Below are 13,612 nucleotides of genomic sequence, written 5' to 3'. Positions count from 1 at the left end.
TCCCCCAGCACCATCAGGTGGACCAAGGCTGGCTTTGGTGGGGGGCAAAAGCTCTATCCCCAGACCTCCACACTCCTGGGTTCTCTCCTGGCCCAGACAGGGTGGTATGGGGTTGTCCCATCCTGTTCCTGAAGTGATGGTGCCCATGGCAAGCTCTATGCCCACCCAGCTGTGCCCCCATGAACCCACCAGGGTGGAAAGGGAGTGTTGAGCTCCAGGCGGAGCACCAGGAAGTCGGGTGACCATTCAACAGCAGCTGGCAGCTACTGTCGGAGTACTTGGCTAGTGGCAAAATAGATACCACATCTGACTATAAGTCAGAAGTTTATAGGTTTGACTCCTGCCTGGTTCATAGCCCTATGTTCTGAGTGCCTAGTACTTGCTAGGGTTTTTTTGCCTGGCTGCACCACACCCCTCAGGCAGCAAAACAGGCCCACTGCAAGGGACAGAGGAACGTGCCCTTTGTCCAGCCTCCATTTCAGTGCTGCATCCTCAGCATGGGCATGCCGGGACAAAAGGCAACGTGTTGAGCTAGAGAACACAGGCATTGATCCTGCTACTTCTCATATGCTAAGCAAGGACTCTAGCTGCTGAGCTAATTACCCACAGAGGTGCAAAGTTTGAATCTTTTCCAAAAAGCATCCCACAGGAAGAGAGAATGACTACCCAGACCAGATGGCCTGACTCTTATCACTTTTCTGACCTCATCACCTGGTTCCAACCAGAAACAAGCATTATTTGAACCCTGCTGATGCAGATCAATCCTTTTAAAAGTTTTCGGCATCCCCTGAACACAAGATGAGGGGGTCCTCTCCAGCCCGGTTGCCTAAGTGACCAGGTTGAGCCCAGGAGCCAGAATGAAGACCAGGAGTGGAGGCTAGAACATCCCAAACAAAGGTGGATTTTTTCACAGGGTCACATGCCCTTTAGCTCAGCCTCCATTACAGCCAGAGCACAGAAGGAAACACGATGCGTTGCAAAATGCAGGCATCAACCCCACTACCGCTCGCATGCAAAGCAAGTGCCAACCGGCATACTCCCCAGGGCCACTGCCCTGCTCCTATTGCCACAGGCCAGCACGTCTCTTCCCAACCCCATGCCAGCCACAGCTCCCCTCACACCCACAGTGTCATAAGGGTTTTCATCAAAAGTGAGCCGATAGTCCTCCACTTCCCCAGCTCAACTGTCAAAGGAAGATGGGGCTGTCGGCCCAGGGGTGACTCAAGGTGGCATGCTGCACTGGCCTCAAGTCTCACTGGTCTCCATGAGCAGGCTTCTTCAGGCACAGCTCTTGGGAATGACAATGCAGACACACAGGCCTGGGTGGAGGGGCGTGTGGCCGCCAAGCCGGGCTTTCAGCAGAGGCAAAGGTGCCCTCTGCCTAGGCACAATTTCCATTTCCAACCCCATGCCAGCCCCTTCAGACTGGGCAGAGCCATGGAGCTGGAGAGGTGGGCCCCACCTCATGCCCAGCCTTGCTTCATTGCCCAAGAAGAACCAGAGCCACAAAGCCTGTTGGCGAGCTCTACACCTGCATGCCAGTGCCTCTGTGAGCCGCCAGGAGGGAAAGTGGGTGCTGGGCTCCAGGCAGTGGTCTAGGGAGCAGGCTCACCCTTCACCAGCTGCTGGAAGCAGCAAGGTGTGTTTGGGCCAGTGGTGCACTGGGTAATGTGTCCAATTACAGATCAGATGATTGCAGGTTTGACTCTGGCCTGGCTTGTACTGCTTCTTCTCTGAGCCAAAAGCTCTCTTGCACTCGCTGGTGGTCTTTTTGCCAGCATGCACCTCATGCCTCATCTCCTTCTACACCCTTCTCCAGCCTCATGCAACAGTCCTACAAGATGCACAGCAGAAGGCAGAGCTCCTCCAAAGACCCCAGCATACTTCCCCAGGGCCCCAGAGCAAATGCAAACATGCTGCTTGCCCCAGCCTCCATTTTAGTTGCAGCCATGACAGGATAAAAGGTAACACAAGGTGCTGAAAAACACATGCATTGATCCCACAACCTCTTGCATGCTAAGCAAGTGCTCTACTAGATTAATTAATTCACCAACACGCAGGATTGGACTATATTGAGGCCCTGGGCAGACAGAAAATTGGAGGCCACCTGCCAGGGAACTGCTATTGGGCTCACCTGGCCTCCTTGGCACGACCAGGACAAGCAAGGGGGCATAAGTGCCATTGAGGTGAAGGCAGTCCCAGCCCCAGCCCCTCTCCCCAGTGACTGTCATGCAGCCAGAGCTGCATCCCCCAACACCATGGGCCAGGATGGGCTGGCATGAGCATGACCTCCATCCCCCAATGCCTACCCACTCCTCTAGCCTCATGAAGCAAAACGGCCCTTGTGCAAGGGGCACAAGAGAAGGTAGAGCTCCTCCAAAGACTCCCGCCTGCAGCCTGCTTCCGCTGGGGGCCCGAGGACACGAGAACATGCAGTGTGCACCCGCCTCCATTTCAGCTGCACCCGCAGCACAGGCATGCCTGCACAAAAGGCAACACAACCTGCTGGACAACGCAGGCATCAAAATTGCTACCGCTCACATGCTAAGTGATCACTCTATGATCTGAGCTAAATCCCCTGCCTTTGGCCATAAGGCAAGATTTCTTGGGGCCCTGGGAAAACAGAAAATTGGAGGCTGCCTGCCAGGGGACTGATTCTGGGCCCTTCTGGACTCCTTGTCATGTCTGGGGCATGAGCACCACTGATATGAAGGTGACCCTGGCCCTGGCCCCTCTGCCCAGCAGCTGTCGCACACCAGAGCTGCAGTCCCCTTGTACTGTATGCTGGGACGGGACCAGGGCCACAGCCACAGCTGGCTTGGGTGGGAGAGGGGAGGCAGCACGAGCTCCCACCCTGGCTGCCTGCCCACCCCTCTGCTGGCACGGGACATGGGATGGGGCTGGTCCATCTTGTCCCAGTGGCACTGGTGCCAGCAGCCACTCACTGATTGCAGAAGCAGGAATCGGAGTGGGACTGGGATCGGGGCTGCCCACGGGGCCTCTCAGCAGCAGCCAGCCCCAGGAAGAAAGGAATGGGGAAGGGAGGCCAGAAAGTCACAGAAGGAGGGTCCAGCCAGCGCTTCATAAAGAGTGTTGAAGACCAGCACCCTGAGAGTCACAGGCTTGTGGTGCCGCCAGCTGCAGTCTGGCTAAGACCAAATACTTTCCTTTGAGCTAGAAAGAAACCAGAGAGCTAAGGATTTTCTACAACAAAGCGAGCCCATAGTCCTCCGCTCTCCCAGCTGAGCTAGCAAAGGAAGATGGGGCTGTCGGCCCCAGGATTACTCCAGGCAGCACGCTGCACTGGCCTCAGGTCTCGCAGTCCTCCATGCACAGGTGCCTTCAGGCACAGCTCTTGGGATTGACAAGGCAGACACACGGGCCTGAGCTTTGGGCAAAGCCAAAGGTGCCCTCCAGCTAGGCATGATTTCTATTTCTACTCCCACGCCAGCCCCTTTGGACTGGGCAGTCTCCTGGAGATGGAGCGGTGGGCCCCACCTCATGCCCAGCTTTGTTGCACTGCCCAAGCATAAGCGGGGCCAAAGAGACGGCTGGCGAGCTCTGCACCCTTCCACCTGCATCCCCACGAGCCCGCCGTGAAGGAAAGGGGGCACTGGGCTCCAGGCGGGGTACCAGGAAGTGGCATCGCCCTTCACCACAGCTGGCAGAAGCTGGGTGTTTGTGGCCCAGTGGGCCCTTGGATAATGGTCTGACTATGGGTCTGCTGCTGCTTCTTGCTTTTTTTCCCCTGGTTGCACCACAGCCCTCATGCAGCAAAACAGCCTCATGCGAGGCAGAGGGGAACGTGCCTTTTGGCCCAGCCTCCCTTTCAGCCAGAGCCTCCAGGCAGGCATGATGGGATAAAAGGCAAAGCGGGTACTGGAGAATGCGGGCATCAATCCCACTACCTCATGCATGCAAAGCAAGCGCTCGACCATCTGAGCTAATTCTCCAGGAAAAACAGAAGGGAACCTGCCAACCCCAAATGCCTCTAGCCAGGATGCCTGCCTGGGCCATGCTGCCCCTGGTGCTCCAAGGAGCCCGATTGGCATGGGCCAACCTGCCCGTTAATCTGCTCCTGCCTGCACACTCCCCTGGCCAACTGCCCCCCTACCACTGACAGCAGCAACTTGTAGTGGGTTGTCACGAGATGCCTGCCAGCTCCAGTCCTGTCAGCAGCAAACTTGGGAGATCTTCAGCTTCACTCCAGGATGCCCCAACCGTGGAGCTCCCTGCCACACATCCCACCCCATTGCCTCCTTCGCCGCTGCCACCCCTGCCCCCAGGCAATGATGAACTACTGCCGAAAAACCAAGCCCTGCAAATAGAGGAATGGGGCATGGAGGCCAGAAGCCCACTGGCAAGCTCTACACCCACCCACCTGCACCCCTGTGAGTCCAGCAGGAGGGAAAGGGTCGCTGGGCCCCAGGTGGAGCACCAGGAAGTGGGCTTGCCCTTGACTAGCAGCTGGGAGCACCTGGTTAATCATGGGTGAGTGGGGCAATAGATAAGGCTTCTTACTACAGATCAGAATATTGTAGGTTTGACTCCTTCTTGGCTCATGGTGCCTTTTTTTGTCATACAAGATCCCTCTTGCGCCTGCCACTTGCCGCTGCTTTTGGCCCGGGCGCCCCACAGCACTCATGCAGGAAAACAGCCCTCCTGCCAGGGTCAGAGGAAGCTACCCTTTGGCCCAGCCACCACTCCACCTGCAGCCCCAACAAAAGGCAACACAAGCCATAGGACAATACAGGCATCGACCCCACTACCTCTCACATGCTAAGTGAGTGCTTTACCATCTGAGCTGATTCCACTGTATGTGGGATCCATGGAAGATTTTTTGGGGGCCCTGGAAAAACAGAAAATTGGAGGCCCCCCACCAAGCAAGAGCAGCTTCCCTCTGCACCTGCCAGGGGTTGTCCCATCCTGTCCCTGCAGCACTGGTGCCAGCGGCGAGCTCTACATCCACCCAGCTGTGCCCCCATGAGCCCGCCAGGAGTGAAAGGGAGTGCTGAGCTCCAAGTGGAGCACCAGAAAGCAGGATTACCCTTCAACAGCAGCTGGCAGCCACTGCCTGTGCCCTTGGCCAGTGGTGCAATGGATACCACATCTGACTATAGATCAGACATTTGTAGGTTTTACTCCTGCCTGGCTCATAGCCCCTATTTTCTAAGCCAAGAGCTCTCTTGTGCCTACCGCTTGCCATCACTTTTTTTGCCCTGCTACAACACACTCCTCAGGCAGCAAAACAGGCCCACTGCAAGGTTCAGAGGAACGTGCTTGTAACAGGAGAGACGTCAGGGTCGCCGTGCTCTCCCCTGCCACCTCCTTTACCGTGCCAAGCAGCTGTCTTGCACCCTCTGATTCTCTCCTGCCACGTCTTTGATTTTATATATTTTATAGGGAGGCTGCCTTCCTTCTTCTTGGCCACGGTTGTCCCGTCACCTCTATTTCTTCTACTGTAGTGTGTTTTCCGTACTCCTCAGCCTTATGGGCTATGCATGGCTCCTACCTCCCCAATACCACGCCCCAAGCCTCGCAGATGTAATAGCCGTTGTTAGGCCTCTCTGTTCACGGCCTCTCTAGCACTCGGGCTCTCCAGTCCCATCTCTCTCTTTCTGTGCCCTTCGCTCCAGGGCCTTCTCAATAGTGCCGCCCTTTTCTGGGGCTCACCACACCCACACTGGGGCTTCTCAACAATGCCCTCCTTCTCTGGGGCTTCTCAACTGCCCCTCTCTGGGGCTGGGGTCTATGTACCCCGCATGCAGCGCCCTCCCTGACACTGGGGTCCCCACACTATTGGGAGTCCTCTAGGAGGCCTCCTCCATCCCCTAATAGCCTCGCCCAAACCACCGGTGTAACCAATAGCAAACACAAACATAACATAAACACCAGCCTCTTGGCTACCACATAAACATAAGCCACTAGCTAGAACTATGCTCAGGCCTACCGGGTTCTCTATCCTGCCGTGGTGACCAGTGTTGCTCTGGCATCCAGGCTTAGCTCCTCTTTTCTGGCGGGGAGCTCCTTCTCCCTTAGCTGCTGGTCGGACACTGACTCTGGCCTCCTGCCTATACTTTACATAGGAGCCAGGCCTTGCCCCTTTCTTCAGCTGGCGAGGCAGGTACGGGTCATTATCCCACTAGTTGCCTCAGCAGCCAGCACCTGAGGAGTCTTACCTGCTCTCTCAGTAGCGGGCACCTTCTCACCTTTGGCCCCCTACATTCCACCCCTGTACACCCAGTCTCTTCCCTAGGGCGAGTTGTCGGGTTCCTGGTCTCCTTAGGCCTTTCTGGAGCTCCTGAAGCTTTCCCCAGATCTCCCACTGCCTCCTCAACACCTTCTGGGCATCTTCTTTCCAGAGCTCTATCTTGCCCCTGCCAGGGGACCTTCCTTCCGGTCCTTTATATACCTTCACATAGGCTACACTCCCTACTTTTTCTTCAACGAGACTTCTTAACATCCACCACCTAACCTGTCTAGAGAGGCCATTTACATAAATCTGAGGTCTCTTCTCCAGTTTTGATCCTCCTTTTGGTGGTAGTTGCCTCCTCCTTGTCTGTTGCCATTTTGCCCCACTTTCTTTACCAGGCTCCACTGGTTTCCTTTTTTCGGGGTCCCTCTTTGGCCAGCATTGCCCCAGGTCTCAGGCTGCCTGGGTACATTCTTGGCAAACTAAGCAGGAGGCTTCTCTCCTTGGGGTCCTCTGTTCACCTTTCCCCGCTGTCCCAGCCTCTACCAGGCCTGCTTCCCTTGGCTGCCCCTTACTGGGATCTATGCTGTTTCTCTTGTCTCTCAGTCGTAACAGTTCCTTCAGCTGAAGTTTTAGCTGGCTCATCTCCTTTGCATGGTCACTCTGCCATTGTTCCCATCTCCAGTTCCAACGCTCTATAAGAGCGGGCAGGGCATCCTTTTGTAGGGTCACTGGCTCTTTCTCTACAGCTCCCTCCTCCCTGGTACTTTCCCCGGGCGGTCCTGACTCAGCCTCCTCCCTATGTTCTTCTGGGTCTAGGTCTCTAGGGAACTTCCCTAGCTCCATACATTTCAGGTTCTTATACTGGGCAATTTCTAGCTGAGCCTCTACTTTCTTCAGGGCCCTTTTCACTACTTCCACCTCTTGGTATTGTTCCTGTTGTTCCAACTTAGCTGTCATCACGTACTCTGCTAATCGAGTTCCCAGTGCCTCCAACCTTTCCCGCGCTGTGTCTGTGACCTCTCTGCTTTGCAATTCCTGTCTTTCGTCTGACCTCTCAACCTCCTCCAGGTTCTGGATCTTTATAGCCATCTGCTCATTTGCTTCTTGCAATCCTTTTCTCTCGGTCTCCTGACTGGATTTCTTGCCTCATCCTTTGCACTTCCCACTGTAGCTGCTCATTTTCTTCCCTTATCCCCTCTTCCTTTGTTAGGCTATCTTCTATAAGGGCTTTAAGGGACTGTACCTGTTGTTCCAGTTTTTCTTTTTCCCCCTTCATGCTCTTTACCTGGGTCTGTAGCTGTTCATTCTCTCTCTCCTTGGTTTTTAGTTCCTCTTCCAGAAAATGTATTTGCTTTCCCAACATTTCATAACTTGCGCCAAAGTTTTTCATTTGTTCCATCTGTTGCATGAGTGCCTTGTCTGTCTCTCTGGCCTGGGTATGGCTTTTGGACAGCTGGTCCCGCAACTCCTGTGCAAGATCTTCTGCACACATACTTCTCTGTTGCCAACTTTTCAGCTCCTCTTGCAACTCTCCTATCCGGTCCTCCTGGTTATGGGCTTTCATAGATTTCATAGATTTCATAGACATTAGGGCTGGAAGGGACCTCGGAAGATCATCGAGTCCAGCCCCCCGCCCAAAGGGCAGGACGTCAGCTGGGGTCATAGGATCCCAGCAAGATGAGCATCCAGTTTCATCTTGAAGGTGTTCAATGAAGGCGCTTGAACCACCTCCGGCGGCAGGCTGTTCCAGACCTTGGGGGCTTGGACAGTAAAGAAATTCTTCCTTATGTCCAGCCTGAAACGATCTTGTAGTAGTTTGTGACCATTCGTCCTCGTCATCCCTTGGGGCGCTCTGGTGAACAAACGTTCCCCCAGATACTGGTGATCACCCCTGATAAACTTGTAGGTGGCCATCAGATCACCCCTGAGCCTGCGCTTTTCCAGGCTAAAGAGCCCCAGGGCTCTCAGCCTGTCATCGTAGGGTCTGCTTCCCTGACCTCTGATCATGCGCGTGGCTCTCCTCTGGACTCTCTCAAGCTTCTCCACGTCCTTTTTGAATTGTGGAGCCCAAAACTGGACGCAGTACTCCAGCTGCGGCCTCACTAAGGCCGAGTACAAGGGGAGAATGACGTCCCGGGATTTGCTTGAGAAGCATCTATGGATGCAAGCCAGCGTTTTGGTCGCTTTACTAGCCGCAGCATCGCATTGCAGGCTCATGTTCATCTTGTGGTCAATGATGACCCCTAAGTCTCTTTCTTCCATAGTGCTAACCAACATAGCACTGCCGAGCCTATAAGGATGCTGCGGGTTTTTTTTCCCAAGGTGGAGAACCTTGCATTTATCGGTGTTGAACACCATCAGATTCTCATCCGCCCACTTGCTGAGCCTGTCCAGGTCAGCCTGGATCACCCGCCTGTCTTCTGGCGTGGATGCTTTGCCCCAAAGTTTGGTGTCATCGGCGAACTTGGCCAGTCCGCTTCTGACTCCAGTGTCCACATCGTTAACGAAGATGTTGAACAGTATGGGTCCAAGGACAGAGCCCTGGGGGACCCCACTGGTCACAGGACACCACGATGAGTGACTTGCATCAATTACTACCCTCTGGGTCCGACCCCGGAGCCAATTTTCCAGCCAGTGGATCGTGGGGGACCCAAGGCGACAACTGGCCAGTTTCTCCAAGAGACGATCATGGGACACCAGATCGAAGGCTTTTTTGAAGTCAAGATATATGACATCAATCTCATCTCCCTTGTCCAGGTGATAGGTCACCTGGTCGTAGAAGGAAATGAGATTGGTCAAGCAAGACCTACCCGCAACAAACCCGTGCTGGCTATCCCTTAAGATGTTGGCGTCGGCCAGTCCATTAAGGATGGCTTCCTTTTGGAGGACTCCTATTAGGCCTCTGGCTACTTCCAATTCCCTTAGCACCTTCTTTTGTTCTTCTGTCTGTTTGGTGCCAGCTTCCAGAGACCATGTCCCCCCGCTATCACTTCCTCCTGCAGTTTTTTCAATTTTTGTTCCCTCTCCCAGCCCCTCTGAGCCTCCTGGGCAATGAGCCGTTCGATTGCCCGCGTCTTTTCTGCTTCTATCACCACTAGGCGCCCGATTTCTTTTGATCCTCCCTCTTTCTTGCCAGACTGCACCTGAAGCTCCAATGCAGCAACCTCCGCCTCTGCTCTCTCCTTTTGGGCTTTTGCCATTCCTAGCTCCCACTCCAACCAGTCCACCTTCTCCTCCATCTCATCCATCCTTAGTTGCCAGTTGAGCTTTTCCTGTCTCTGGTCTCCCATGCTTCCTACCTGTTTTTGGCTGGGGCCTCAGTCTTACTCTGTGAGACTCCTGGCAATGGGCTTACTCCTTCCACCCTGCCTCACAAGCTGTGCCCCCCCCCCCCCCAACTTTTCTATAAATCCTTTCTCTGTTGTATTCTTGCCCACAGGTTCGTTCTTCTTCCTTCTTTAAGCACAGCCGAGCCTTTCCTGGCCAATGCACCACTGTAACAGGAGAGACGTCAGGGTCGCCGTGCTCTCCCCTGCCACCTCTTTTACCGTGCCAAGCGGCTGTCTTGCACCCTCTGATTCTCGCCTGCCATGTCTTTCATTTTATGTATTTTATAGGGAGGCTGACTTCCTTCTTCTTGGCCACGGTTGTCCTGTCACCTATTTCTTCTACTGTAGTGTGTTTTCCGTACTCCTCAGCCTTATGGGCTATGCGTGGCTCCTACCTCCCCAATACCATGCCCCAAGCCTCGCAGATGTAATAGCCGTTGTTAGGCCTCTCTGTTCGTGCCTTCTCTAGCGCTCGGGCTCTCCAGTCCCATCTCTCTCTCTCTCTCTCTTTCTGTTTCTGTGACCTTCGCTCCAGGGCCTTCTCAATAGTGCCGCCCTTTTCTGGGGCTCACCACGCCCACACTGGAGCTTCTCAACAATGCCCCCTTCTCTGGGGCTTCTCAACTGCCCCTCTCTGGGGCTGGGGTCTATGTACCCTGTATGCAGCGCCCTCCCTGACGCTGGGGTCCCCACGCTATTGAGTCCTCTAGGAGGCCTCCTCCATCCCCTAATAGCCTCGCCCAAACCACCGGTGTAACCAATAGCAAACACAAACATAATATAAACACCAGCCTCTTGGCTACCACATAAACATAAGCCACTAGCTAGAACTATGCTCAGGCCTACCGGGTTCTCTATCCTGCCGTGGTGACCAGCGTTGCTTTAGCATCCAGGCTTAGCTTCTCTTTTCTGACGGGGAGCTCCTTCTCCCTTAGCTGCTGGTCGAACACTGACTCTGGCCTCCTGCCTATGCTTTACATAGGAGCCAGGCCTTGCCCCTTTCTTCTGCTGGCAAGGCAGGTATGGGTCATTATCCCACTAGTTGCCTCAGCAGCCAGCACCTGAGGAGTCTTCCCTGCTCTCAGTAGCGGGCACCTTAGTGCCCTGCTACAGTGCTCTTTGTCTAGCTTCCATTTCAGTGCTGCATGCCCCACAAAAGGGAACATGGTGTCCTGGAGAATGGGGGCATTGATCCTGCTACTTCCCACATGCTCAACAAAGACTCTACCCACTGAGCTAATTGTACAGTGTCATGGAGCAACTGAGACTTCAGCCTTTTCAAAAAGCCTCCCAGAGGAAGAGGGAGTGACTTCCCAGACCAGGTGGCCTGACCCTTTTATCACTTTTCTGACCTCGTCACCTGGATCAAACCAGAAACAGGTAGTATTTGAACACCGTGGATGGAGACCAAACCTTTTTAAAGTTGTCAGCATCCCCTCAACACAATAAGAGGGAATGGGAGGGAGTTCTCTCCAGCCCAGTTGCCTATGTGACCAGGTTTAGCCCAGGAACCAGAATGAAAATCAGAAGGGGAGGCTGGAATGTCCCAAACAAAGGAGGATGCCTTCACAGAAGAACATGTTCTTTAGCCCAGGCTTCATTTCAGCTACAGCAAAGAAGGAAACATGATAAACTGAAGAAGGAAAGCATCAATCCCTCTACCTCTTGTAGGCAAAGCAAGTGCTTTACCCTCTGAGCTAAGTCCCACGCTAGAGCACATGGGGAAACTTTATTAGAGCTCTAGGCAAACAGAAAATTGCAGGCCCCCACACCACCAGGTGAGGGCAGGTTCCCTCTCTGCCTGCCAGGGGGCTGCAGCTGGGCCCACCCAGGATCCTTGGTGCATCCAGGGGTCAGCTACGGGGCATGAGCATTGCTGAGATGAAGGTGGCCCCAGCCCCAGCCCATCCCATTCACCCAGTGGGTGTCACGCAGCCAGAGCTGTGGTCCCCCAGTACCGTGGGATGAGATGGGGCTGGGGCCAAGACCAACTGTAGTGGGGGCATGAGCTCTGCTCCAGCTGCCGACCCGTTCCTCTGCCGGGCCCTCCACCGGCCCAGATGGGGTGGTGTGGGGTTGTCCCATTCTGTCCCAGTAGTGCTGGTCTTGGTGGCTGCCCACAGATGGCAGAGAGCAGGAGTGGGAGTGGGGCCACACATGTGGCCTCCTGGCAGCAGACGGACCCGGGAAGCCGCCATCACCTGCAGGGATCCCCATGCCCACACCAAGCTCCTGGCCCTGGCCCAACTGGAAGGGAGGAGGTGTCTGCTGCCTGCCCTGGATGTCTGTGGCCAGGATGCTGACCTGGGCTGTTTTGACCCTGGTGCTCCAGGGTGCCTTTGACTGGCAGGGGCCCCTGGGCCCAGGCCCTCAGGCCTGTGTGTTAATCCACTCCTCCCGGCATACTCCCCAGGCCCGCTGCCCCGCTCCCATTGCCACAGGCCAGCACGCCTCTTCCCAACCCCACACCAGCCACAGCTCCCCTCACACCCATGCAGCATCACAAGGATTTTCATAGAAAGTGAGGCTATAGTCCTCCACTTCCCCAGCTCAGCTATCGAAGGAAGATGAGGCTGTGAGCCCAAGGGTGCCTCAAGGTGTCACGCTGCACTGGCCTCAGGTGTCACAGGCCTCCACGCGCAGGATCCTTCAGGCACAGCTCTTGGGAACAACAAGGCAGATGCACAGGCCCAGAACTGGGGCCAAAGAGCCTGCTGGCGAGCTTCATGCCCACCTGCTCAGGCCCCTGTGACCCCACCAGGAGCAAAAGGGGGTGCTGGGCAGAGCACCAGGAAGTGGGTTTACCCTTCACCAGCACTTGGCTATATCCGGGCATTCTTGGGTCAATGGCGCAATGGATAAAGTGTCTGATGATGCATCAGATGATTGTAGGCTCGGCTCCTGTCTGGCTTGTACTGCCTTTTTTCCAAGGCAAGAGGTCTCTTGTTTTTCCAAGGAAAGAGCTGCTTGCCCTTGTTTGTTGTGCCACAGCTAGAATGGCCATTGGTCCAGTTTTATAGAGGAGAGTCCGGTTTTCTGATCCTCTGTCCTCTATTGATATGAAACCAGATGCCTTTATGCCCTCTATTTTTCACTGCTAGGCACACCCCCCGCCACCAACACTGCCACAGCTGCCTGCGGGAGCTCCCCACTCGGCCTGCCCTTGCTGCCATCACCACCGCTGTCACCACCACTGCTGCCTGCGGGAACTCCCCGCTTGGCCCACCCCTACCGCCATCACTGCTGCTACTGCCTGCAGGAGCTCCCGACTCAACCCACCCCTGCCACCAACACTGCCGCAGCTACCTGTGGAAACTCCCTGTTTGGCCCACCCCTACCCCCGACACCACCGCGGCTGCCTGTGGGAGCTCCCCACTCAGCATCACCACACCGCCACACCGCCACCGCCGCTACCACGTGCAGGAGCTCGCCGTGCCTCCCCAGCCTAAGGAGGCACGTGACATTCATGGTGGTGGGGGCAACTGTTCTCTATTCTTGAGGTACCTCGTTGGCTACCCTACCCACAGCTCACCCTTCATGCAGCAAAACAGCCCTCCTGCGAGGCACAGGGGAACGTGCTCTTTGGTCCAGCCTGGCGTATCTGGGAAGGGTACAGAGCCAAAGGTGCACTCTACCTAGGCAAGATTTCTGTTTCCACCACCATACCAGCCCCTTTGGACTGGGCAGCCTCCTGGAGCTAAAGCAGCGGGCCCCGCCTCGTGCCCATCTCTTCTGCATTGCCCAAGCATAACTTTTCTGAGCCAAGAGCTCTGTTGTGCCTGCCTCTTGCCATTGCTTTTTTTGCCAGGCCGCACCACAGCTTTCACGCAGCAAAACAGCCTTCCTGCGAGGCACAGAGGAACGTGCCCTTTGGCCCAGCCTCCATTTCAGACACAGCCAGCGTGGGCATGCTGGGGCAAAAAGCCACACCAGCTTCTGGAGAAGACAAGCATCGATCCTGCTATTTGGCACATGCTAGGCAAACACTCTAACATCTGGGCTAATTGCGCGGCATGCAGTCATGGGCTAAAATTGGGGGAGCCCTAGGCAAACAGACAACTCTGAACGAGCGCAAGTACAAAGGTGT

This window comes from Alligator mississippiensis, chromosome 3 (assembly GCF_030867095.1).
Source record: "Alligator mississippiensis isolate rAllMis1 chromosome 3, rAllMis1, whole genome shotgun sequence".
Classification (NCBI taxonomy): Eukaryota; Metazoa; Chordata; order Crocodylia; family Alligatoridae; genus Alligator; species Alligator mississippiensis.
Note: the sequence above shows the minus strand (reverse complement) of the source record.